The sequence below is a fragment of the Dama dama genome, chromosome 29 (assembly GCF_033118175.1).
Source record: "Dama dama isolate Ldn47 chromosome 29, ASM3311817v1, whole genome shotgun sequence".
NCBI lineage: Eukaryota > Metazoa > Chordata > Mammalia > Artiodactyla > Cervidae > Dama > Dama dama.
Window position 1 is genome coordinate 18719491 of NC_083709.1, and position 27752 is coordinate 18747242.

Genomic DNA, 27752 nt, shown 5'->3' on the forward strand with positions numbered 1-27752 from the left:
AAAGTGATCTTTCTATTTATGGAATTATTTATTTTTTTATTTTTTACCTTTTTAGAGAGAGAATTACCTTATTTCCCAATGATGCCAGATGGGAGACCATCAATACACACTCGTCCAAACTTGGAGTCTTGTAAACATCATTTTTGTGTGTCAATAAACCATGAGAAAAATTATGTGCTAGCTAAATGATATCTTCAAAGTAAGATTTCTAAAAATTTCCAGGCTCTGTGTAAAGAGATTGGCAGCCTGAGGCTGCTCCCAGATTCCCTTGCCAGAGCCCAGGGACAAACCAAGTGTCAAAGAACACCAGATGACTTTACAGACCCCATGCCTCCTGTATTCTTCTAAGACTCAGAGGCTTGTGCCATTCCTGGACCAGAAAACCACAGCCACGTGTCTGCGCTTCATCATGGACAACCGTAGCTTTAAATACAAGACAGCATTTTACAGTCAAACAGATCCAGATGGACAGCTCTCCCAAAGCCAAATCTATACCCAAGACACAGATTTTGAGGGGAAAATGCAGCCAAGGCAGATACAAAAACAACTCAGGGAACAAAAAGTCCCAGTCACTATAATGTCATGATCACTCCGCTGCTCTGCATTGAGCTGCACATGCGCAGTGGGATGGCAGGCGCGGGGGTGGGGAGGACCAAGAGCCAGATGCCAAAGTCCGAGAAACGTGTGGGGTGAGCAGAGGTCAGCAGAAGACAGGGGTGATAGTAGGGAGGGCATATGCTCTGCCAACAGCACAGTCCACCTGCCCTCCCTTCCTTGTTAGGTGTGAAGACCCAGCCTCACGCATGTGGCCCTACTGTGTGCACGGGAGCTTCCCAGGTGGCCCAGAGGTAAAGAATCTGCCTGCCAATGCAGGAGACTTGGGATGGATCCCCGGGGCTGGGAAGATCCCCTGGAGAAGGAAATGGCAACCCACTCCAGTATTCTTGCCTGGGAAATCCCATGGACAGAGGAGGCTGGTGGACTACAGTCCATGGTGTTGCACAGAGTCAGACAGGCCTGAGCCTAAACAACAACACAACTGTGTGCACAGCCTGGAAGTGTGGGCCACCACCCCTGGTGTCAAGTATGACGCATGGGGGGAATGCACTGTCTAGGGTGCTTCCATCTTGCAGAAGACACACAGCTGCAGCTCCCCATCGTGGCATGGCAGGCCAGGACCTCAATTTGGTCAGTTTGCTGAGAAGTGGTCAGACCCTACAGGGCTGCCCTGTGCTGACCAAACTCATAAGAGACTTGTTGGTAAACCAGATGTCTATGGACTGACTCTTTTATTAGGAGGAGGCATCCCCTTTACACTACCCTCTTTGGTAACATCTCTTGCCCCAAACTTTGTATTCCACCAATGTAGATTTCCCTTATGTCCGTTTCTTCAAGATCCCTCTCACTGAGGCTAAACTATCTGATAAATGTGATGATGGTGAGTGATCAAGGACAGGCTACTTCTTTTCAAATTGCAGTCATAATAGTTGCCGTTTATTGAGGAACTATCACGTGTCAAGCGTTTAACGTACACGATCTCTTGTAATTCTCAGCCTTAGATAGTGGGCACTGATATTGTCATCCTGGGTTTTATAGATGAAGAAATGGAGGCCCAGGTTAATTCAATAACTTATTTGTCCCAGGTTGGGCTCCTCGGGAAGCAGACACTGGATTATTGGGCAGCATGCTTTTTAAGGCATGCCCTTGAGCAGGGGTGGTTTAGCATGGTGCTGAGAGTGCCCCTGAGGTCAACACGGATGAAGGGAGAGGGGATGGGAACAAGAGTGAACAGGAGAAGTTGAGCTCTGATGCAGCCCACTGCTGGCCTCAGCCAAACTACAGAAAGCTCTGGAGCTAGAGTGGCCCTTCAGAGTTATCTCAGGTTGAGCTGGGATGAACAAATCTTTATATTTCCTCTCAATCAGTCATGGGACTTGGGACCCCTCAGGAGGGTGGACTTTGGGCAAGATGGCTCTGCAGTGGGGGCAGAGCTCCAAGGGGCTGATGACTGCTGGCAGCCTGCTGACCACACTTCCAGTAGCTGGGCCAGCAAGCCCTTCACTGACCCAGGAACTGAGTTGTACATCACTGTATCCAGAATGTTGAGAAGATCCCACAGCTCATGAGTGGTAGGGGCAGGCTTGGAACAGAGCCTCTCTGGTTCTAGATCCTTCTAGTCAAACATCTTTCTATAGCATTTCCCACAACACTTTAAACTGAATGTTGAATGTTCGGCTCTCAACGGTAGTTTTCTTTTTCCATGTGCTTTTTCTGAAAATCAGTACCCTCCTCCAAGCTGGTGGGCCCCTGGGGTACATTTATGATTCTTGCCTAAAGAGGGATGACCCTGTGCCCACCTAAGGAACAACAGTGGTGTTGTTGACATCCTGAGCCCTTAGCCTGGGGGAAATCAAGATACCTCTGTCCCCCTCATATATGCTCGGCAGTCACTTCAGCCTTGAGAACAAACACAGGTGCCCGCAGAATGAAATCCAGTATTTCAGGAGTCCCACTTCACCCTTCTACCCTAGAAGCATCTCTATCCATTTTCTTCTTTAAAAAGTAACTTTGCAATCTTATCTAATTTGCTCTTTCCCATCAGAGATGTGAGAGTAATGAGAGTGAGTAAAACAATGTAAGGGTCACAGATCCATTTTGTAAGATGACGCTTTATTTCTGTAAGAATTTCAAGCCATGTACTTTAAAATACTTTTATTTATTTATATATTTTTGGCAGTGCTGGTTCTTCACTGCTGCATGCGGGCTTTCATTGCAGAGAGCAGAGGCTACTCTCTAGGTGCGGCGCTCAGGCTTCTCATTGCGGTAGCTTCTATTATTGCAGAGAATGGGCTCTAGGGCATGAAGGCTTCAGTAGTTGCATCCCATGGGCTTAGCAGTCATGGCTGTTAGTGGTTGTGGTGAGGGGCTTAGTTGCTCCACAGCATGTGGGATCTTCCCGGATCAGGGATGGAACTCATGTCTCCTGCATTGGCAGGCAGATTCTTTACCCCTAAACCACTAGGGAAACCCCATGCATTTTTTTTAATTGCTCAAAGTGACATCATTCAGGGGTAACCACTGTTAACATTTTGAGTGCATCATATTAGAAAGTTCTGGACATGTATGTATGTGAGCATGCTAAGTCGCTTCAGCTGTGTCCGACCCTTTGTGACCCTATGGACTGTAGCCTGCCAGATTCCTCTGTCCATGGGATTCTCCAGGCAAGAATACTGGAGTGGGTTGCCATGTCCTTCTCCAGGGGATCTTGGCTACCCAGGGACTGAACCCGAATTTATTATGTCTCATGCATTGGCAGGAGGGTTATTTACCACTGACGCCACCTGAGAAGCCCATAAAAGGGGACACTATGGCTGCATTCTTCACAAATGGGAATAAACCACACTTGAACCATAATTTGCTTTTTTCCCACCAGTGTGGTAGGAACATCTTTCTATGGCTACAGATTCTCACTCTGGAGCCTGTGAGGAGCTAACGATGACCCTGGAGATGGGGGTAGAGTTGGGAAGATAGATGGGCATGGCTGTGATAAAGGTTTGAGATCTTATCCTAAGTAGAAGGAGAAGATACAGAAGTGCTACAAAATTCAATTTATTTTTTAAATGGCTTATTCTAAATACTGATCGTGATATGAGTGTGTGTTGTCATTATTTAGTCAAAAATCTATCTCTAAGTGATAGCTCCATGATGTTCAACTTCAGACATAAGAGAAGCAAATGTTGGCAATTTCCACTCAATCTGTCCACTCAAGCCCCTACAGAGGCTTCTTGGGTTAGAATTTACTGATTACCAGAGAAAGAGCTGTCATCTATCACTGTTTTCCCATCTTTATAAATCTTACCTATCTGCTTTCCAGAACCAATAAATGTGCATAGCAGAAAACATAGAGAATTTTTTAAAAGAAAATAAATTTAACTCATAATTCTACCATCCCAAAATAACCACTAACATTACCGTGTTGGAATGTTTCCTGCCAGTCTTTCTTCTAAGGATATTTTTTTCTGTTACAAATAAGATCAACCATATTGTACAAACTGTTTTATATTTTAATATAGTACAAATATATTTCTGGATCATTAAATATTTCCCTACGACTTCATTTTCAGTGATCCCTTAGTATCCATTTTGTGGTACCAGCATTTGTTAAACTAGTCTCCACTTGCTGGGGAGTTAGGTTGTTTTGAGTTATTTATATTTACTATCATAAAGCACACTGTGACGAACAGTCTTGTGGGTAAATCACACTGGGGTGAATATCCTTATAGGTAAATATTTGCATGTATTGCCACTTTAAGATTTCATAGACTTGGGACTTCCCTGGTGGTCCAGTGGTTGAGACTTCAGGCTTCCACTGTAGGCGGCACAGGTTTGATTCCTGGTTGCGGGACTAAGATCCTTCCTGCCACGTGGTGCAGCTAAATAAATAAATAAATGAAATTTCTAAAAGATTTCATAGACTGTTTCCATTCTTACAGCCTCACCCCAAGCACACCAAACATTGTAAAATATACCTCCAACTAACATTAAATATAGTTTTGCTGTAAAATATTAAATGGATTTTTCTAAGTTGCTTTTGAAATTGTTTAGCTCCAAGGAAATCATTTAATTTGCATATGAATTCTCAGTAATCATTTAGCTTATACCGGAATTCTTGTGAAGTGAAAAAAATCAAATCCACAAATAGGTTTGTTTCTTTCTTTTTAATTTATTTTTAAAAATTTTATTGAAGTATAGTTGATTTGCAATGTTGTGTTAATGTTTTCTGTAGAGCAAAGTGATTCAGTTATACATGTTTATTTCCTTCCTCATATTCTTTTCCATTATAGTTTGTCACAGGATATTGAATATCGTTCCCTGTGCTACACAGTAGGACCTCGTTGTTTATCCATCCTGTATATACTAGTTTGCCTCTGCTAAACCCCAACTCCTTCCTAAACCCATTCCTTCCCTTCCTTGCCCTTCTTCCCCCTTGGTTATAGTTTTTTAATATAATGAAAATTGAAAAATAATAATTTTAATAATTCATTCAATAAATCTAAAGTTATACTTTGTGAATACTTCAACAACTTCTTTTACTTTTCTCTTAATTTTGGAGAGATAGACTTTTTCTTTTCCCAAGGTATCAGGTATTTTTCAAGCTCTTTAAAAGCGGATAGGCATCTGGCAGTGTGACTATGTTGTTTTTCAGTCGCCCATTCGTGTCTGACTCCTTGTTACCCCATGGAATGCAGCACGCCATGCCTCCCTATCCCTCACCATCTCCCAGAGTTTGCCCAAGTTCATGTCTAGTACATCGGTGATGCCATCCAGCCATCTCATCCTCTGACACCCTCTTCTCTTTCTGTCCTCAACCTTTCCCAGCATCAGGGACTTTTCCAGTGAGTGTCTGCTTGCATCAGATGACCAAAATACTGGTCTATAGTGTGGATCTATAGTGTGACTATAGATCCTAATAGATAAAGTGACTTTGCAAATATTGCTAAAAGGGGCCAATAATATAGAAAGATTTTAAAACAAAGCATGATCGCTCTCCTTTTTTTGTTTTGGCTACAACCCGAAGTATATGGGATCTTACTTAGTTCCTGACCAGGGATTGAACCAACACCCCCTTGTGTTGGAAGGATGGAGTCTTAACCAGGAACCCCATGATCACTCTCATTCTTGAAAAACTTTAATGAATCTTTTTTTTTTTTAAATAATTGTATGTATTTATCTTTGGCTGTGCTGGGTCTTTGTTGCTGTGAACCAAGGCTGTTCTCTCCTTGCGGTGCACTGGCTTCTCAATGCAGTGATTCCTCTTGTTGGGGGGCACAGGAGCACAGGCCATGTGGGCCTCAGTAGTTGCAGCCCGCGGGCTCTAGAACCACAGGCTCAATTGTTGTTTCACTGCCTGTGGGATCTTCCCAGACCAGGGATCAAACTCATGTCCCCTGCACTGGCAAGCAGACTCTTTACCACTGAGCCAGCTGAGAAACCCTCTTGATAAACCTGAACCCTCCAATTCCTTCTCTCTGCGTGAAACGCTTACTACCTGTAGGTCAATGGGTGTCCCCAGGAGAAACAAGAGAGGCGTTTTGCTTCTTAGAGGTTGGTTTCAGAAGAGCCTGCTTGCTGTTTTTGCTGGACAGATCTTGTGGATCAGCCCTCACATGGGCACATGGACATGCTCTTGCCAGATGGATGTCTGCTGAGATGGAATGGTATTTGCATGGACATGTGTCCACATCCTTGAAGATGTGACAATAGTGGGGGCACAGGTCACCAGAGAAACCCTGCATCAGGGCCCCACACCCCCAACTCCACCCAAATTGCCTTCCTGCTCCTGGGGAAGCTCACTCACTTTTCCATTTGTGTTCTTATGAGGCCATGGGATCCTCCCCTGAACGGCATCTTCAGCACAGAAGTCAGGAGGAAAGAAACCCACCCCTTCCAGCCATCTGGGATTAGGCTGGCTGAAGCGTGCAACCCCCAGATAGATCATGGCAGGATTTCTCCAACCATCTCCAAATGTCAAGTGGAGGAATGAATTACAGGTCATCAATTGCTGCTTCTTTCTTTGAAGAGACATTTTAGGGAGAGGAAAAGGTCACTGCCTGCTTCCATCCTTTCTTCTTCCTCACTTTTTATTTGATAGACTTTACTTTTTTAGAGCACTTTTAGGTTCACTATAAAATTGAGCAGAAGGCAAGCGACTATACTTCAATAAAAATTAATATAAAAAAATTTAACAGGCCTTCTCTGGTGGCTCAGTGGTAAAGAATCTGCCTGCCAATGCAGGATTCAATCCCTGGCTGGGAAGATTCCACATGTTGATTCCACAACTACTGAGCCTGTGTTCTAGAGCCTGGGAGCCACGATTACGGAGCCCGTGTGGAGAAACTACTGACGCCCACCTGCCATAGAGCCCATGATCTGCAGCGAGAGAAGCCACCGCAAGGAGAAGCCCACATACTGCAACCAAGAGTAGCTCCCGATTGCCACAATGACAGAAAGCCCATGCAGCTACAAAGACCCAGCCCAGCTATAAATAAATAAAATTATTTTAAAAATTGAGCAGAAGGTACAGAGATTTCTGATGGACCCCACACACAGGCACAGCCATCCCATCATCAACATTCCCCATCAGAGGCTCATGCATTTTTTTTTTAATGCCCTCCATTTCTTCTTTTGGATTTTCTTTCTTTTTGCTATGAAATTCCTTCCTCCTCCAGAAATGCCTCTCCTTTCATTTCATACTTAATGTTCTTTTGACTTTAGCTCCTTATCACTGCCATGGAGTCTCAGGGCTTCTCCTGTACATCCTTACCCTAGCTACATGTTCTCTACCCAAAATTTCCCTTGTTGTTCTCTGCATTTATTAACAATGCATTTTCTTCTCATTGCATTTTACGTATTAGTATAAAAGTAACAGGGCTTCCTGGTGGCTCAGACGGTAAATAATCCGCCTGCAATGCGGGAGACCTGGGTTCGGAAGATCCCCTGGAGGAAGGCATGGCAACCCACTCCAGTATTCTTGCCTGGAGAATCCCCATGGACAGAGTAGCCTGGAGGGCTACAGTCCATGGGGTTGCAAAGAGTCGGACATGACTCAGAGACTAGGCACAGCACAGAACATAAGCGTAATAACACAAACCTAGTATATCTTGGTATTTAGCTATGGCCAAAGCCCCATCTACCCAAACCACCACCACTAACTACTACCATCAGGAATTCATTCAACAAATATTATATCAGATTCCTACTATGTCCTTGGGACCACTCTAGGAACTGCAGTTGTCCAAGAATGTTTCTTACAGTTGTTACTGTTGTTTTGATTTTGATCTGAGATCAAATCAAATGTCCTGTATTGCATTTATTATGTCTTTCTGCTCTCTTTTAATTTGGAACAGTCTCCTTGCTTTTTTGATATAATTATTAAATAATTATAACTATAAAATTAAAGACCCTGATGCTGGGAAAGATGGAGGGCAGGAGGAGAAGGAGGTGACAGAGGATGAGATGGTTGGATGGCATCATCAACTCTATGGACATGACTTTGAGCAAAGTCTGGGAGATAGTGATGGACAGGGAAGCCTGGCGTGCTGCAGTCCATGGGGTCTCAAAGAGTTGGACACAACTGAGTGACTGAATAATAACAATAAGAATTATATTCTTATATATTAATATTACAGTATATTATGGTATTTTTTGACAAGCATGGGCCGGTTATCTGTTGTCTTCTACTTTGTCCAGAATAGCTCTTATTTGGGATTTGTCTGATTATTCCCTCATGCCTAGTTTCAAGTTAAACGTTTTTGACAAGAGCACATCCTCAGTGATACTGCGTTCCTCTTGTTACATCACTTCAGGAGACACAGAATGTCAAGGTGTCCCATCATTAGTGTTGCTATATTTAATTCCTGAGTCCAGATGATGACTCCCAGCTCTCTCCACTCTAAAGAGACACTGTTAATTAATTACCCTTGGTAATTAATAAAATTCTGAAGAGTGACAACTTTGAGACCATGAGAATATCTTATTCCTCAACAAATGTATTTATCCATCAGTGATCCTTACCTGAATTAACTATTGCTTTGGAGGTTAGAAATGATGGTTTTCTAACATTCCTTCCACCATTAGTTTTATTTTTATCTTTGTTTCACTTATTCATGTGGACTTGTGGAATTTTAAAAAATCAATGTATTATTTCAACATAAGACCCAAAATTACAAATCTCCTAGAAGAAACATAGGGGAAAATCTTTACGACAATGGATTTGGCACTGACATCTTGGATATGACATCAAAAGCATAAGCAACAAAAGCAAAAACATACAAATGGGATTGCATCCAAACTTCGAAACTCTTGTGAATCAAACGGTAATAACAGAGTGAAAAGGGAACCCATAGAATGAGAGAAAATATTTGCAAATAACATGTCTGATTGGGAATGGGAGAAAATTTTACAAATAATGTATCTGAAAACACCGGACACAATATTCAGTATTTTCACTATGCCATGAGCATTTTTGCTGCAAAAATTTTGACTGCAGAACTAATTGGCCGTAAGGCAGTTTTGCTGTGAAAGATGAAATAACTGCTTGATGATTTTTGGTCTGACGCTTTGGTTTCAAATGATTCAAATGCATTAGCAATGCATGTGACAACACACTAAGAGCATAAAACAGTGTAGAGGCTTTCACAAAGCAGCAAAGAGCTCAGTTACAAATATTTATCCCAGTATTTAGAAACTGATACCTCTCTTAATGAAGGAAGAAATTTTAGCAAAAAAGAAAAAGTGCCATGCTGAACAAGAAAATGGATCAACAAGCAAAAAAGGTGTAAAACACAATGAATGAAAGACTTGGAAGAAAAGTGCTCAGGTACAACCCACAAAATAAAATACATGCTTTGTGCAACATTGCCATGAATCTACACACATTTTCAAAGTAGTCAAGTATTTTGCATTTTTCAATAAAGACTTCTTAATTTTGTTACTCATTTCTCATGTTTCATTATGTCCGTTTTAATGTCCCTCTTTTATTTTTCATTATTTTATCTTGTGTGGCAAAATTGCCTGACAGTCAATCAGTTGTGCAGCAAAGATCCTTGTGGCAAAGATATTTATGACGAAAGTACCTAGACCAATAGCCAGAATATATAAAGAACTTATACAACTCAACAACAAAAAATTCAAATAACCCGATTAAAAGTAAGACCAAAGACTTGAATAGACATTTCTCCAAAGACGATTACACAAATGGCCTGTACATGAAAAGATGTTTAGTGTCAGATCTCAATCCTATCACATCTAAATGTTATTTGATGTTATCAAAGATCTTTTGATAAATGCAAATCAAAACCATAATGATATACCAGCGTACACCCATTAGGATGAGACTTCTATAAAAAATAATAATATCAACTGTTGGCAAGGAAGTAGAGAAATTGGTGGGATTATAAAATGGTTCAACAATTATGGAAAACAGTATGGTGAGTCCTCAAAAAATTAAAAATAGAATTATCATATGATCTAGAAATTTCACTTCCTGGTACATATCCAAAAGAAGTGAAAGCTGGGTTTCAAAGGGATATTTTCACCCATGTTCATAGCAGCACTGCTCACAATATCTAAGAGGGAGAAGCAATAAAAGTGTTATATATATGAACATTGTTGATAGTTACTAAGTATTATCCAACTCTTTTGTAACCCCATGGACTGTAGACCACCAGGCGCCTCTGTCCATGGGATTTTCCTAACAGGAATACTGGAGTGGGTTACCATTTCTTTCTCCGGGGATCTTCCCGACCCAGGGATCAAACCCAGGTCTCCTGGCCTGGCAGGCAGATTCTCTACCATTGCGCTGCCAGGGAAGCACATATATGAATATTGCTTAGCCTGGAAAAGGAAGACAATTCTGACACAAACTACAACATGGATAAACCTTGAGGACATTATGCTGAGTCTTCAGTTACAAAAGGACAAATGCTGTATGATTCCACTTATATTCTTGCTACAATGTCCCAGTAAACTTATACTGAAGGCCCTTTTTAAAGTCTTCTTTTTAAAACACGAGTATCACATCCACATGATTCAAAATCCCAATGTATAAGAGCATAGAAAGTGAAAACCTCCCCTTCTTTCCTATAATCCCTGTTCCATGCTTCCTGCATGGCCTCCAGCCACCCAGTTCTTCTCCATGGAGGTTATTAATGTCACTACTTTCTAACCTCTGTCTATGTTGCCATACTTTTAAGAGAATATCCAAGAGCTAAATTCCAAGTGCTCATATTGTTGAGTCAAAGTGGTTTTGCTTTTTAATAGTTGATGCTGCCAACTGTTCTTCAAAAAGATTATACTGATGTAATTAGTAAATATTAATTCAGTGGTTAGTAATGCTAATTAGGACTTAGTAAATACTAGCAGCAGCAAATACATTTACATTCCTACCAGCAAAAAATAATATTTATTTCCCTACATATTCACCAACACTGGCTATTTTCAAACCTATAAATGTTTGCTAATCTGATAGGTGATTAGGAATCCCTTGTCACTTTGCTCTACAGTTCTTAAATGATAAGTGAAGGTAAGCAACTTTTCATATGCTTATTTCTATTTGAACTTTTTTTTTCTGTGAACTGCATATTCAGGTCCTTTGCCCATTTTTCTATTAGGTGGTTATACTTCTCTTATTGATTTGTAAGTTTTTCTGGCATGAAATCTACAAATATTTTCCCTTCTAATACCTTTATAATTAAAACCACATAATTCAAAATGTAAAATTCCTATTCAGGGATGTCCCTTTGGTCTCCCCAGTCAGACTGTAAATTATTTAAAAACTGGGACCTAGAAACTACGCTAGTCCTAAATTGCATGGCAAACTCCGGTTGATCAGCTGCGACCTTCATTCTGGGCACAGGACTGAGATCCTCTGGGGAAGAATTTGTGTCTTCTGTTGTTACCAAAGGAGATGAGATTTGACTTCCTGGGTCAGCCCCTCCATCGATCCAGGGTATCTTTCGATCTGACAGCAGCAACAAGAAGCATGTTGAAGAGAATCCAATTACCCTCTTTGACACCCGCTTCAAAAGGTTAGGAATTTATACTGTATATCATCCTTTGCGATCTCTCTTGCATCCATTCATCTAAACCAGTCCTGAACCTCGGCATACAGTCCCACTACAGACACTACTGGTAATGAGTTCTTTTCTTTTTAATGCAATATATCAACTTCTGGGTCGCAAGGGCGGCATAATATGTAGGCACATATAATTCCCCCTACTTCACTCCAAATACCTATAAATAATCAATTTTAAGTAAGTTTAAAATATTAACAAAATATTCCTTTTGTTAGTTCCAAAACTGTCAAGCTTTTCTTTGACCTTTTTTAAATTGTATATTATTACATACAGAAAAAGAGAAAACATACAAAAGTACAGTTTAATGAACAACATTAGCCCTACAGCTATGTAATCACACCAGGTCAAGGAAGGGGGTCCCCAAACCCCCAAGTGTCTCTTCCCCACAACGAGAAGGTAAACACTACACTGACTTTTGAAATAATCATTTTCTTATATTTTTAAAGATGTTCTATTACCTACAGATATACCCCTAAATGCTAAACTGTAGTTTGAGCTGGCTTTGAATTTTATGTACACGAACTGTCTATATTTTTTGTGTCTTCTTTCTTCCCCTCAACGTTAAGTTTTAGGATTCATCCATGTTTGCTGAGAATAGTTCTAAGTCATTCATTCTCTTTCGTGATCTGTTTCCATCATAGGACTATACCACAATTAAATTACAAATTCTACTGATGGATATTTGGGTTGTTTCCAGGTTGGAGTTATTACAAATAATGCTGTTATTCTTATAAATGTATCCTGGGCCATGTGTATACAATTTTCCCTAGGGGTATAGACAGGAATGAAATTACTGAGTCATAGGCATACATATTTTCTACTATTAGATAGTACTGCCAAACATCTTCCCAAAGTAGTTACAATTCTCTGGCAGTCCAGTAGCTAAGACTCAGTGTTTACTCCAAGTGTGTGGGTTCAACCCCTGGTCAGAGAGCTAAGGTCCTTGCAAGCTATGAGACATGGCCAAAAAGAAAATGAATAAAAGTAAAGACAAAAATGGTTATACTAACTTGCATCTCCCATGAAGAGCACTTGAGAGTTTCCGTTACTCTATAGCTTCCTTAACACCTGGTATTGTCAAAGGGTTTTTTGTTTGTTTTGTAATTTTTAACAGCTTTACTGGGTATAATTCACATACCACACAATTCACCTTTTCAAACTGTAAAATTTGATGGTTTTTAGTATATTCATAGAGCTGTGCTTATGTCATCACAATTTTTGAACATTTATATATATATATATACATATATATCAAGTCATCACAATATATGCTTTAAATAAATACCTTACAATTTTATTTGTCAGTAATACCTCAATAAAACTTAAAAAAGAATTAGTATGTTAAAATTTTAGGATATTTTAATTGCCACAAAACCCCAAACCTCTTAGACATCACTGCTCATCCGCACAACTCCCTAGACAACATGGTTTCCTACTTTCTTTCTCTATAGATTTTCCTGTTTATTTCATTTCATATAAGTAGAATCATCTGGGCCTTTGTGACTGGCATCTTTCACTAAGCATTACTGCTCAAGCTTCACTCACACCATAGCATGAATTAGTATTTCATTTCTTATACCAAATAATATTCCAGTATGACTATTATTATTTACTCATTTATCGGTTGATGAACATCAGGGTTTTTCCTCTTTTTGGCTATTATGAAAATGCCACTGTGAACATTCATTTACAAGTTTTTGTGAGGACATGTTCCAATCTCTTGTGTATATACATACCCAGGAGCAGAGGTCCTGATCATATGGGAATTCTACGGTTAATCTATTAAGGACCTGCCAGACAGTTTTCCAAAGCAGCTGCACCATTTTACATTCTCACCAGCAGCCTATGGTGGTTCCAGTTTCTCCACATCTTGTTGTTGCTATCTTTCTTTTTTTTAATAGCCATTCCAGTGGGTGTGACTTGATATTTTCTTCTGTTTTGATTTGCATCTCCATCATAGCCGATGATGTTGAGCAACTTTTCATGTGTTTATTTGTCATTTGTTTATCTTCTTTGAAGAAATGTCTATCAGATCCAGTGCCCATTTTAAAACTGGATTGTCTTTATTATTTTATATATATATAGTGGTAGTTTAGTCGCTAAGTCGTGTCCAACTCTCGTGACCCCATGATCAGTAGCCTGCCAGGCTCCTCTGTCTATAGGATTCTCCAGGCAAAAATACTGGAGTGGGTTGCCATTTCCTTCTCCTATATATATATATATTACCAGATATATGACTTGCAAAAATTTTCTCCCATACTATGGGTTTTCACTTTCTTCATGGTGTTTTTTGAAGCACAAAAGTTTAACATTTTGATGTTCAGTTTACCTATATTTTATTTTATTGCTTGTGCTTTTAGTATCATATTTAAGAAACCATCACGTAATCCAAGGCCACGCAGATTTACATCTATGTTTTCTTCTAAGAATTTAATAGTTCAGCTCTTACAATTAGCTTTTATCTATTTTGATTTAACTTTTGCATATTGTGTGTGATGTGAGTCCAGTTTTATTCCATGTAGGTAATTATTTACATGTCTATTTACATTGAATTATCTTGGCACTCTTGTCACAAATCAATTAACTATATGTAATGAACGCTTATTTCTGGGCTCTCAATTCTGTTCCATTGATCTATATGTCCATCTTTGTACCAGTATCATACTATTTGATTACTGTCACTTTATAGTAAGTTTTGTTTTGTTGCAAGTTTTGAATCAGGAAGTGTGAGTCCAACTCGGTCCTTCTTTATCTAGATCATTTTGGCTATCATGGGTCCTTGCATTTCCATATGAATTTTAGGATCAGCTAGCTGATTTCTTTAATTCAACTGGGATTTTGATAGTGATTATGTTGAATGTATACATCAATTTGGAAAGAATTGCCATCTTAACAATATTAAGTCTTTTCATTCATGAGCATAGAATGTCTCCATTTATTTAGGCCTTCTTTAATTTCTTTCGATAATGTTTTGTAATTTTCAGTATACATATCTTGCATGGCCTTTGTTAATTTATTCTTACGTATCTATTTTTTTGGTGCTATTGAAAAGAAAAGTTTTCTTAATTTCAATTTTGGTTTGCTCATTGCTACTATATATTAATAGAAATACAAATGATCATTGTTTATTGACTTTGTATCCTGCAACCATGTAGAACTCACTTATTAGCTCTAAAAGATTTTTAGTGGATTCCCTAGAATTTTCTATATACAAGACCATATCACATACAAGTAGTTTTATTTCTTCCTTACCAGTATATATGCATTTTATTTCATTTTCTTCCATTATTGCCCTGTCTAGAAACTCTAGCACAATGGCGTATAGAACAGTGAAAGTGAAAGTCTTTGCCTTGTTCCTGATGTTAGGGGGAAAGCTTTCACATTAAGTATAATGTTAGCTATAGGTTTTTCATAGATGCCCCTTATCAGCTTGAGGAATTTTCCTTGTATTCCTGGTTTGTTGAGTGCTTTTGTTATGATGAGGGGCTGAGTTTTGTGAAATGTTTTTCTGCATGCATTCAGATGACCGTATTATTGTCCTTTATTCTACTGATGCATCACATTACATTAATTAATTTTTGAATGTTAAACCAAACTTCCTCTTCTGGGAAAAATCCCATTTGATCCCAGTGTATAATCTTTTCACTTATTATTGAGTTCTAGTTCCTAGTCTTTTGTTGAGGGTTTTTATGTCTGTGTTCATGACATTGATTGGTCTGTAGTTTTCTTTTCTTGTGATGTCTTTTTCTGGTTTTGCTACCAAGATAATTGTGTGTGCATGCTCAGTGGCTCAGTTGTGTCTGACTCTTTATGACCCCATAGACTGTAGCTCACCAGGCTCCTCTGTCCATGGAATTTTCCAGGCAAGAATACTGGAGTGGGTTGCCATTTCCTTCTCCCACAGATCTTCCCGATCCAGGGATTGAACCCACGTCTCCTGCATTGGCAGGTGGATTCTTTAGCACTGCACCACCTGGGAAGCCCCATCAGGATAATATTAGCCCCATAAAATAAAGTATTCCTTCATTTCCTGGGTTATTGGTTTCTTGCAATTTTTTGTAAGAGTTTGAAAAGGATTGGTATTAATTTTTCTTTAAATGTTTGATAGTTGTTGGACATTTTTATTTCTCCCAACACATGAAGATATGCTGGTATTTCACAGTGGTTTAAATTTGCATTTCCTTGATTACAAAGAAAGTTGGATAGTTTTTCATCTGTTCATTGGACTTCTGGATTTCCTTTTATTCAAGTGTTTTCATTATTTGGGGAAAGCTGACTTTTTATTGATTTACAGATGTTCTTTTTATGTTCCAGACACCTGTCCTTTATGAATTATATGTGCTGAAACAAATATTATTTTTCTTTTCTGTGGCTTTTAAAATTGTTTATAACGTCTTGATAAATAGGAATTCCTAATGTTTATATAGTCAAAAACATGGTCTTTTCCTGACTATAAGGTCAGGAAATTTGTGTCTCATGTAAAAGTATTTAAAATATTCCAAGATCATTAAATACCCTCCTGTAACATCTCCTAACTAATCTTCCTTTATTTTATCCACCTAGAAATGTTTTATTGTAAATGACATTAAATAGGAATCCAACTTAATTTTTTTCCCAAATGGACACCTATTCATCCTAACACCATTTCCTGAAAAAAAATTATTTCTCCACCACTAGAATAAGCCAACTTTGTGACAGTATATTATCCTTTTTATATATTGCTGGATCCTATTTGCTATTATTTTGCCTAGAATTTTTGTATATATGTGAAATTGTTGTTGTTGTTGTTCAGTCACTCAGTCACGTCTGACTCTTTGTGACCCCATGGACTGCAGCACACCAGCTTCCCTGTCCATCAGCATCTTTGGAGCTCGCTCAAACTCATGTCCATTGAGTTGGTGATGCCATCCAACCATCTCGTCCTCTGTTGTCCCATTCTCCTCCTGCCTTCAATCTTTCTCAGCATCAGGGTCTTTTCCAGTGAGTCAGTTCTTCGCATCAGGTGGCCAAAGTATTGGAGTTTCAGCTTCAGCATCAGTCTTCCAAAGAATATTCAGGATTGATTTCTTTTAGGATTGACTGGTTTGATCTCCTTGCAGTCCAAGGGACTCTCAAGAGTCTCCTCCAACACCACAGTTCAAAAGCATCAATTCTTCTATGCTCAGCCTTCTTTATTGTCCAACTCTCACATCCACACTTGACTAATGGAAAAACCATAGCTTTTACAGACCTTTGTCAGCAAATTAATATCTCTGCTTTTCAATATGCTGTCTAGGATTGTCATAGCTTTTCTTCTAAAGCTTTTCTTCTAAGAAGCAAGCATCTTTTAATTTCATGGCTGCAGTCACCATCTGCAGTGATTTTGGAGCCCAAAAAATAAAGTCTGACACTCTTTCCATAGTTTCCCCACCTATTTGCAATGCAGTGATGGGACTGGATGCCATGATCTTTGTTTTTTCGAATGTTGAGTTTTTAGCCAGCTTTTTCACTTTCCTCTTTCACCTTCATCAAGAGGTTCTTTAGTTTCTCTTCACTTTCTGCCGTAAGGGTGGTCATCTGCATATCTGAGGTTATTGATATTTCCAAATTTGCCGGCATATTGCGTGCAGCACTTTCACAGCATCATCTTTTAGGATTTGAAACAGCTCAACTGAAATTTCATCACCTCCACTAGCTTTGTTCATAGTGATACCTCCTAAGGCCCCCTTGACTTCGCATTCCAGGTTGTCTGGCTCTAGGTGAATGACACCATCATGGTTATCTGGGTCATGAAGATCTTTTTTATATACTTCTGTGTGTTCTTGCCATCTCTTCTTAATATCTTCTGCTTTTGTGAGGTTGATCTATGTTTTTTTGCCTACTATCCATGTCAGATTTTGTTATCAAGGCTATAACAGCTTCAGAAATGAGTAATAATAAGCCTCTTTGTCTATTTTCTAAAAAGTTTATGTAAGATTGGAATTATTTGTTCCTTGAATAATTGGTTTGAACTTTCGGTGAAACCATCTGGGCCTGGAATTTTGTTTGCAGGAAGATTTTTCATTACTAACTCAATTTTTCCAACGATTATAAGAATTTGGGGGTTTGCTTTCACTTCCAGAGTTAATTTTCATTTTAAACAACCAAATTGAGGTATAATTTATACACTATCAAACTTGGGCATTTTAAGTGTACAATTCAACAACTTTTAGAATATAATTTCTCGTGTATCCATAACCAGAATCTTGTTCTAGAGCCAATATTCAGTTTTGGTAAAGCTTTTCTCCATGAATTTGTCCATTTCATATGATTTTTGGCATAACATTATTCATAATATCTTGCTATTCAGTTGCTCAGTTGTGTCCGACTCTTTGCAATCCCATGAACTGCAGCGCGCTAGGCTTCCCTGTCCTTCAGCATCTCCTGGAGTTTGCTCAAACTCATGTCAGTTGAGTCGGTGATGCCATCTAACCATCTCATCGCTGTCATACCTTCTCCTCCTGCCTTCAATCTTTCCCAGCATCAAAGTCTTTTCCAGTAAGTTGGCTCTTCACATCAAGTGACCAAAATTTGAGCTTCAGCATCAGTCCTTTCAGTGAATATTCAGGATTGATTTCCTTTATATTGTTCATTTTAACTATATCTAATTTATGTTCCCTTTTCACTCATGCATGTTTGTAACATTTTTCTTGTTTTCCTTAATCAGTCTCACCAAAGGTCTGTCAAACTTATTAATCTTTTTGGAAGAACTGTTTCTGACTGTATCAAAACTCCCTATTTTCTAGTCCACTTATTTCTGCTTTTATCATAACTATTCCTTCTTTTTACTTTTGATAGTTTATTTTATTTTTAATTAGTTAAGAAGTATAAACTCATTTTTTTCAGTCTATATTCTTTTAAAATATACCTTTTAAGAGCTATAAATTTCCCACTGAGTACTATTTTTGCTACAAGATTTAAAATGTACTGTTTTTATTATTGTTCAATTTGAAACATTTTAAAATTTCCATTATCATTTCCTTTTGCATTCATTATTATTTAGATGTACATTTCTTAATTTCCAAATTCATGGAGACACTTTGTTACATTTTTATTACTGATTTCTAACATAATCTTATTTTGTTAAAAAAAATAAACATTGTATGATTTTGATACTTCAAAATTATTTACTTGCAGCCCAGAACATAGTGAAATATTTTAAATATAAAATGTGCACTCAGAAAATGTTATTCTGGGACTTCCCTGGTGGTCCAGTGGATAGGAATCTGCTGGCCAATGCAGGGGACACAGGTTCAATCCCTAGCCCAGGAAGATTCCATATGCCATGGGGCAACTAAGCCCATGTACCACAGCTATTGAGCCCAAGTTCTAGGGCTTGTGTTCCACAACCGGAGAAGCCCCCACAGGGAGAAGCCTGTGTGTAGCAACTAGAGAGGAGCCCCCACTCACCACGGCTAGAGAAAGCCCGCGCACAGCAACAAAGACCCAGAACAGCCACAAATAAAATAAATAAAAGATATTTTTTAATTTAAAAAAAGAGAAAAAATGTTATGCAGTTACTGGGCTCAGTGTGACTCTTGCTCCTTCTTCTATCAATTATTGAGAGTTAAGGGTCTTTAATCTTCCAGGATAATTGTATATTGGTTATTTCTCCTACGATTCTGTCAAATTATCTTTAATTAAATTTGGCAAATGGTTGTTAGGTAAATACAGGTTTGGAGATCAAAAAGTCTTTCTGGTGAATCGATCTTTTATCATTTTGACATGACTTTTGCTTTTTTGCCTGAAAGTCCTTAGGTTTTTTTTTTTTCCCCCCTTAGGTGTTTTTATTTAACAAATAGTGAACTTTATTCTTTTGGGTACAATTCTAAGAGTTACTGGGAAATGCATAGAGTTCTGTGACCATCACCGCAATCGAGATACAGGACAATTGCATCACCCCCACATTCTTTTGTTCTGTTCCTATGTAGATAGCCCTGACCATCGCTGCTTTGTTTTCCGTCACTCCAGTTCTCCCTTCTCCAGAAGAGCATATAAAGAGAACCATTAAGCACACAGCCTTTTCACTCTGTCTTCTTTCACACAGCTCTAGTTCAAAATTCATCTATGTTGTGGCAAGTGCATATCAGTAATTTGTTCTTTGTGTTGCTAAGCGGTATTCCACTGCCTGGTAGCAAAATCTGCTCATCCATTCACCAGTTGAAGAACACTCAAGTTCACTTGAGGTTTTTAGTGGTTCGGAACAAAGCTGCTATAAACATTTACACGCAGGTTTCCCAGAGAAATTTTATTTCCCTCCTTTGGAGTTATTGGATGACGTGATAAATGTATATTTAACTTCATAAGAAACTGGCAGAATGTTGCCAATGTGGCTGGACCATTCTGCATTCCCAGCAGCGATGGGTGAGAGTTCCCATCACTCAGCATCCTTACCAGCCATTGGTATTACTGGGTTTTTGTTTGCTTTGCTTTGTCAACATTTTATTTTGTGTTACATTTGAATAATAATATTGTGACAGTTTCAGGTGAACATAAGAGTGATTTAGTTATACCTGTATTTCTTCTTTTTCAAATTCTTTTAGGTTGTTACATAATATTGAGCAGAGTTCCCTGTGCTATACAATAGGTCCTTGCTGGTTATCCACTTTAAATATAGCCATGTGTATTTTGTTTTAACCATTCTATTACGTATATAGCAGTATCTCACTGGACTTTTAATATGCCTTTCCCCAATGATCAATGTTGAACAACTTTGCGTGAGCTTATTTGCATCTACATATCTTTGTTGACAATATCTGTTCAAATCTTTTGCTTATTTTAAAAGTGTGGTTTTTTTTTTTATTGTTGTTGAATTTTGAGAGCTCTATATACAGTCCTTTGACATCCAGTGTGATTTATAAATATTTTCTCCCATCATGTGGCTTATCTTTTCATTCTCTTAACAACATCTTTCACAGAGAAACAGTTTTTAATTTTATCTAAACCCATTTATAATTTTTATAAGGACAATGCTTTTGGTGCCCATGTCCAAAAATTTTCTTTAATTCAAGGCCACAAAAGTTTTCTCCTGTGTTTCCTTTGAGAAGTTTAATAGTTAAGGCTTTATATTAAAGTCTATGATGTATTTTAAGTCAATTTTTTGTATAAAATCTGAGGTATGGGTCAATACTTTTGGGGGGAGTTGGTGATTTGTCTGGGAGAGGGGTTGCAAACTGTCCAACTGTTCAGTATTACTTGTTGAAAAGATTATTCTTTCTCCCTTGAACTGCTTTCATAATCTTGTTAAAAACATCAATTGACCATATCTGTGGGAGTCTAATTCACATACACATAGATATACAGTTTATTACTTGACCAGTACCTCACTGTCCTAATTACTATAGATTCACTATAATTTTAAAGTCAGGGAATGTGCATCTTCCAACCTTTTTCTTTCTTTTCAAAATTGTTTTGACTACTTTATTTCCTATGTTTTTTGCTATGTAAATTTTAGATTCAGCTTGTCTGTCTACAAAATCTCCAGCTAAGGCTTTGTTTGGGATTGTACTGAATCGATAGATCAAATTAGGGAAAATGGGCACCTTCATGAAACTAAGTCTTCCTGTTGACAAGCAGAGCATATATAACCACTTATTTAGGTTTTCTTTTATTTCTTCCTTAAAGTTTATCTTGCCTGATAGAAATAAAACCATACCGACCTTCTTTTTGGTTAATATTTGCATGGTGTATCTCTTCCCACCTGTGGTACCTCATAGCTCACTCCATCCTAAGCCTCAGAACCTATGAATATGTGGACTGCTGAGGGCAGTAGTGAAATCCACAATCACTGCAGATCGTGACTGCAGCCATGAAATTAAGACACTTGCTCCCTGGAAGAAGAGCTATGACCAACTTAGACAGCATATTAAAAAGCACAGACATTTACCTTGCCAACAAAGGTCGGTCTAGTCAAGGCTATGGTTTTTCCAGTAGTCATGTATGGATGTGAGAGTTGGACTATAAAGAAAGCTGAGCACCAAAGAATTGATGCTTTCGAATTGTGGTGTTGGAGAAGACTCTTGAGAATCCCCCGAACCGCAAGGAGATGAAACCAATCAATCCTAAAGGAAATCAGTCCTGAATATTCATTGGAAGGACTGATGCTGAAGCTGAAGTTCCAATACTTTGGCCACCTGATACGAAGAGCTGACTCATTGGAAAAGACCTTGATGCTGGGAAAGATTGAAGGCAGGAGGAGAAGGGGACAACAGAGGATGAGATGGTTGGATGACATCACCGACTCCATGGAAATGACTTTGAGTAAGCTCCGGGAGATGCTGAAGGACAGGGAAGCTGGCGTGCTGCAGTCCATGGGGTCACAAAGAGTTGGACATGACTGAGTGACTGAACTGAACTGAATTTAGGGCAGTAGGTTTAAACATAATAAGTCAGTATAGTTGTTCACTTGTGCCTGATGGTTCCAATAGCCTGTGCCTCTGTGGCCCTCATCCTGCTGTTTTCTCTGCTTCTCAATCACAGTTCTGATCTTCTTTAGTATGCATTATCTCGTGTGCTCTAACTGTCCTAGAGGAAATATTTATAGGAAGTATTTGAAGCCTCAGATAAAGCTTCTTATCCCCAGAGGGGATTTGCATTTGTATTTGCTCCCACCTGTTACAGAGTCCGGAGAATGAACCACCAGTCCGGGCACTGTCTGACGTTTCCCTACCACCCAGATGGTAGAAGCCTGGAAAACAGATCCCTTGCTGGGCCAGTCCATCCTTACCCTAAAGATATGGCCTTCCCTGGGAACTTTCCTTCTTAGAGGACCAGAAATTTCTGGTGTTCCATTGAGAAATCCTTAACTTTAAATAAGGATGAGACAATGATGTTTTCATTCTTTTCTTTTTAATAATACTCACTGTGGTACCAAGAAACTTGTTGTCCCTTTAAGTCCAAGCAACATGTTTCACCGGTTTCCTTGGGAAACCATTTATAAAACAAAACAGCATACAACTCAAGAGATATTTTACAAGTGTCTGCCATGAACCAGATGCTGTGGTGCTGGGAATATAATGCTGAGAAATATAGAAACCAGTGCCGCAATGACTATTTAATCTCTTTCCTTGGATATACTTGGTGGCTTAAAGATTATTTTATTATTTTGACTTTTAACTTTAAGAATAAGATAAATCATGGTGGTTTCATTATTTCCCATTGCTTCTACTCCTTAGAGAGCAGAAGGTTGTTGAGGGAGAAAACATGAAACAGACTGGGTAATTCAATTCTGCAGTTATTGTTATGGAAGGCCTCCAATAGTGAATGCATGCAAAGTAATGGTCACTGAGTTCTTAATTACTATGTTCCCAGTACTCTGCATTTGTTTCTTACCATAGACCCATGAGATGGGCATTAGCATCCCGTTTCTACCTAAAGAAAATGAGGTACAAATGCATATTCTTTTCTGAAGGCACACAGTATGACGACTTCTGAAATGAACCCCAAAGAACACTGGTTTCCCCACCACGCTGTGTTCTAACCCACCCCCCCGGGACTGGGCTAAAACTAGTGACTCAATTTAATGAGGATAATACAGCAAAAGTGTAGCCATGTCACTTCTGAGATTAGGTTACAGAAGATTAACTTTCTCCCCCACCAACCCCCTCTCTCGCCTCCCTCCCTCCCTCTCCCCCTGCCCCTGGCTCTTCTCACTGCTCCATTCTGATGAAGGAAGCTGCCATGTTGGGAGCTCCCAGTGGAGAGGCCCACAGGAAGAAGCTGAGGCCTTCCGTCCATCAGCCCATGAGGGACTGAGGTCTGCCCACGTCCACACACCGGAGCAGAAAGCAGATGGATCTTCCCCCAGTTGAGCCAGCAGGAGAGACGGTAGCCCCGTCTGACGCCTGACATCCAGCTCAGTCACAGCCAGATCCTCACCCGTGGAGACTGGGAGATGACGCACGTTGTCTTCACTCATTAAGTTTGGGGTAATATGGTTCAAAATAGAGAACACATACTTGCCACTAAAAACGAGGCACTCAGCTATTTGAAGGTCCACCTGAGACCACTATAGTCCATGGGGTCACCCAGAGTCAGACAGGACTGAGGGACTTTCACCTTCACTTCCACCGAGACCGCTTCCTGGGCATCTTTATACACTAACAACTAACCCCTCAGAGGAGGTGCCCCTGAATAGCAGTTTCAAGAAGGTCCAGACAATATAAATCATTCAAAGTAGAGCTAAACTTGTTCTTGAAGCTCCTTTATCCAGCTTCCTCATTTTACCTCCGGGAAACTGAGGGGCTGAGACTTTCTGAGAGCCCCCATGACATCTGGGAAGGGCCAGGACCTCAGCCCAGTTTGCGTCTCCATCCAAGTGTCTGTCTACATGACTTCATCCTCACTTCTCATGCTATTTAAGGCCGCAGTGATGCCTTCCTGGGTTTTGTGCACTTGTGTGTTTTGTATAAAGAGCTTGTACATGTTTTATTGCTGCTGTTATTGCTCAGTTGTGTCCAACTCTTTGTGATCCCACGGACTGCAGCACACCAGGGTTCCTGGTCCTTCACTATCTCCTGGAGCTTGCTCAGACTCATGTCCATCGAGTTGGTGATGCCATCCAGCCATCTCATCCTCTGTCATCCCCTTCTCCTCTTGCCCTCAGCCTTTCCCAGCATCAGGATCTTTTCCAATTAGTCGGCTCTTTGCATCAAGTGGCCAAAGTATTGGAGCCTCAGCCTCAGCATCAGTCCTTCCAATGAACATTCAGGGTTGATTCCTTTTGGATGGACTGGTTTGATCTCCTTGAAGTCCAAGGGACTCTCAAGAGTTTTCTCCAACACCACAATTCAAAAGCATCAATTCTTCTGTGCTCAGCCTTCTTTATGGTTCAACTCTCACATCTACACATGACTACTAGAAAAACCATAGCTTTGACTATACAGACCTTTGTCAGTGAAGTAATGCCTCTGCTTCTTAATATGCTGTCTAAAAAATAATAATAATAATATGCTCTCTAGATTGGTCATAGCTTTGACTATTTGCTGCAAGAGTGGAAGCCCAACTATACTTGCTCCTTGAGTTCACAATGTAGAGAGTAGAGTTCACAATATCTCTTTATCTCTTTATACCCTTGGTTCTCCACCTCCTGCCCCAGCAGCAAGGAACGGACATGAATGGAATTGTTAAGAACCCTGGAAAATGGGGATACCTAGTTGCTTTCTAAAGAGGAAACTGTAAACAAGCCAGATGTAGGCAAGAGGGAAGGAGGTAGTTATAAAAGCTAGATTTGGTAAGTTATAAGCCAGAGTAGTGCAGATATTTTGTAGCTCCTGGGATGTGGAAAGTGATTCTGAAGATGAATCAGAATTTTTCAGGGTCCCAAGAAATCCCTCAAGAGAAAAGAAAAAAAAAAAAACAAACACCCCCTTTGGTGAAACAAGTTTTCAAGCACCTTTGCGCTTCACACCTCATTCATGATTGTAATGTCCACATGTGTCCACAGGAGGACAGTATTTACCATGACTTAAAGCAATGTGTCCAAAGCTGTCCTCTAAGACTAACCACTTGAGATACTGTCTGCCAAACTGAATTTATTAGGAAATATCAACTTGGGTTTCCAATTTTTGCTTTTCAAAGGCACAAGTAAGAACCAGCATATCTTTCAGATCACTCTGAGATAACCAGTGTTATGGTATTCCAGCAACACCCCAGATTTTTGTGGTTAGCCTTCTCAGAGAGAAATATAGAAAGAGGTATTCCTGGGGCCACGCGGGGCAGGACGGAAGCCTCGCTGGGTCGGACCGTGGCGATGCGGGAAGTGCAGACGCCGTGGCAGCCTGAAGCGGAGGTCGCAGGCCCGGTCCCCGGCCGCGGCCAAGGCGGAGGGGCCCGAGGATCTGAACCTGCCCAACGCCATCATCACCGGCATCACCAAGGAGGCGCTCCGGGACGGTGTCAACATCTCCACCCCCCCGCGCCGCCAGCGTCTTTGTGCTGAATGCCGCATCCTGTCCCAACAGCTTCGCGATGAGAGGGAAACTCAAGACACCGAATGCCAGCGATGTGCTGTCTGCCAAGGAGGAGATGGCGTTTCAGCGCTTCGTTACCCCGTTCAAAGAAGCTCTGGAAGCTTATAGGAAGGAGCAGAAAGGCAAAGAAGAAAGCTTCAGAGCAAAAGAAGGACAAAGACAAAACAACAACAACAACAACAACCACCAGATTCGGAAGAGCAGGACAAGAGCAGGGATGAGGACAACGATAACGATGAGGGAAGGCTGAAGGAAGAAGAACAGAAGGAAGAGAGAAAGTGGACAACTGAAGAGGATGGGGAGACGCCCCTTGGCAGGTACCAAGCCCAACCCTGGTGCACGTTTGTGTGAAGCTTTTTCCTGCTGGGCAGAGTAGTCTTGACAGAAGAGCCTGAGAAGATCGAAATAAAAACTGAATTATCATCAGGATTACCATCAAAGCCGGTGCTTCCCAGACTCAGAGCATCTGAGTAGCAGAATCCTGTTTTGCTTAATCAGTCTCAAGGTTATAACTTTTTGGAAAGAGGGATTCTGAATGGCTAATTTAATTGGCCGGTTTCATCTCTTTTGTTTACATACACTTATAGTTAGGCAATTGTTGATCCCCAGTTCCCTCCCTGCACCGCCCCCCCCCCCCAAAGTAACAATAAATTCCAAGCTGCCAACTGTGTCCCAGATCACAGAGGCAGTTAAGGGTCAGGAAAAATTTGGGTTTGATTACAGTCAACCTGTCTGATTATACAGCATTTGGCAATACTAGCTTATTTCAGTGGTCAGAATGGTTTAGCTTTAGGAAATTACTAAAAAGGTTGAGGAGAACAATGAAATCCACTGTCTCTTCACTTGACAGTAACATTAATTGAATTTTGTTTTCTACAGACCCACTTGGCTTGGCGCTCTCCTATATTGCCTGTTAGGTGTGTGACCTGCCTGGGAGGCTACCTTCTAGGCACGTAATGTTTTTAAATCCACAGAGTAGAATTAGTTAAGCAAGGTTGCCAATGTCTTACTCTTATAAAACAGACGATTTAGTTTCCGATGCACCTCACTGCCTGCCACTGTGCAGCTTCAGGATTTGTCATCACCTCCTGGAAGGTATAAAATTCCAGGCTTTCTCATCCCGTAATCCATCTTCCAGCTTTGTGACCGTGGCTTTTCATTTTTCCAATTCATGACAAGTTTTGAAGCTTACTTCTTCTAGGCACAACTTTCTCCCTCCGTGCTTCTCACCTCCTGTCTGTCCTGCCTCTCCTCTGCTCCCCATTCCCACTGTCTCTGTCCCTCTTTTTCTCACTTCTGCCGACCCAGGAACTTGGATGACCTGCAATATTCCAGAGTATGGGTTCCTCTGATTCCCTAGTTCTAACCTCATGTCTTAAAACTGCTTTTGTAAACCTCTTTGACCCATGAGGGAAATCTGATGGTGCTGGGGAATCTAATTCCTCCCCTAACCCATCCCTTTTAACTGCTTCTAAGTATCTCAGTTGACCTTTCCAGGTTTTATTCTCTTTCCTTTTGGTGCTCCAAGCACTTTTTTGTTGGTCACTAAGTTGAGTATTGGGGGCAGGAGGGGAAGGGGACGACAGAGGATGAGATGGCTGGATGGCATCACCGACTCCATGGGCATAAGTTTGAGTAAACTCCGGGAATTGGTGATGGACAGGGGGCCGGGGCCTGGCATGCTGAGGTTCATGGGGTTGCAAAGAGTTGGACACAACTGAGCGACTGAACTGACCTGAACTGAAGTTTAGCGCTTTGAGGTTGAAAAGTAGTTTGACACTGTTGATTTATTAAATGAGTACAGTGGAAAGTTTGTTGATAAATGAGTGAAGACTATTGAGAAAATTATAATGCTTTGTATAATAAACATTATTGTTAAAAGTGAAAAAAAGGTGTTATTAAAATGCTTAAAATTAAGAAAGGCAGGAATAGAGGGAGGGAAGAAAATTGAGACAAGAGAAGAGTAAGAGAAGAAATCTGAGAACCAATATCATTCCCGTTACCCTGGGGACCCAGAGGCTCTGGTTTGAGAAACCCTAATTTTCGACGGAGGAATCAAACCATCTCCACATGGTAGTGTTGTGCCATTTTTCTTTCCAAAGTAGGACACGCATTCTTCCTTGGATGG

General features: G+C 40.1%; 1 pseudogene; it reads left to right on the plus strand.

Annotated features, from left to right (window-relative positions):
* The window catches only part of LOC133048455 (DNA polymerase epsilon subunit 3-like), a 36520-nt pseudogene extending 10545 nt beyond the window's left edge, over positions 1-25975 (plus strand).
* The last annotated feature ends 1777 nt before the right edge of the window (positions 25976-27752 follow it).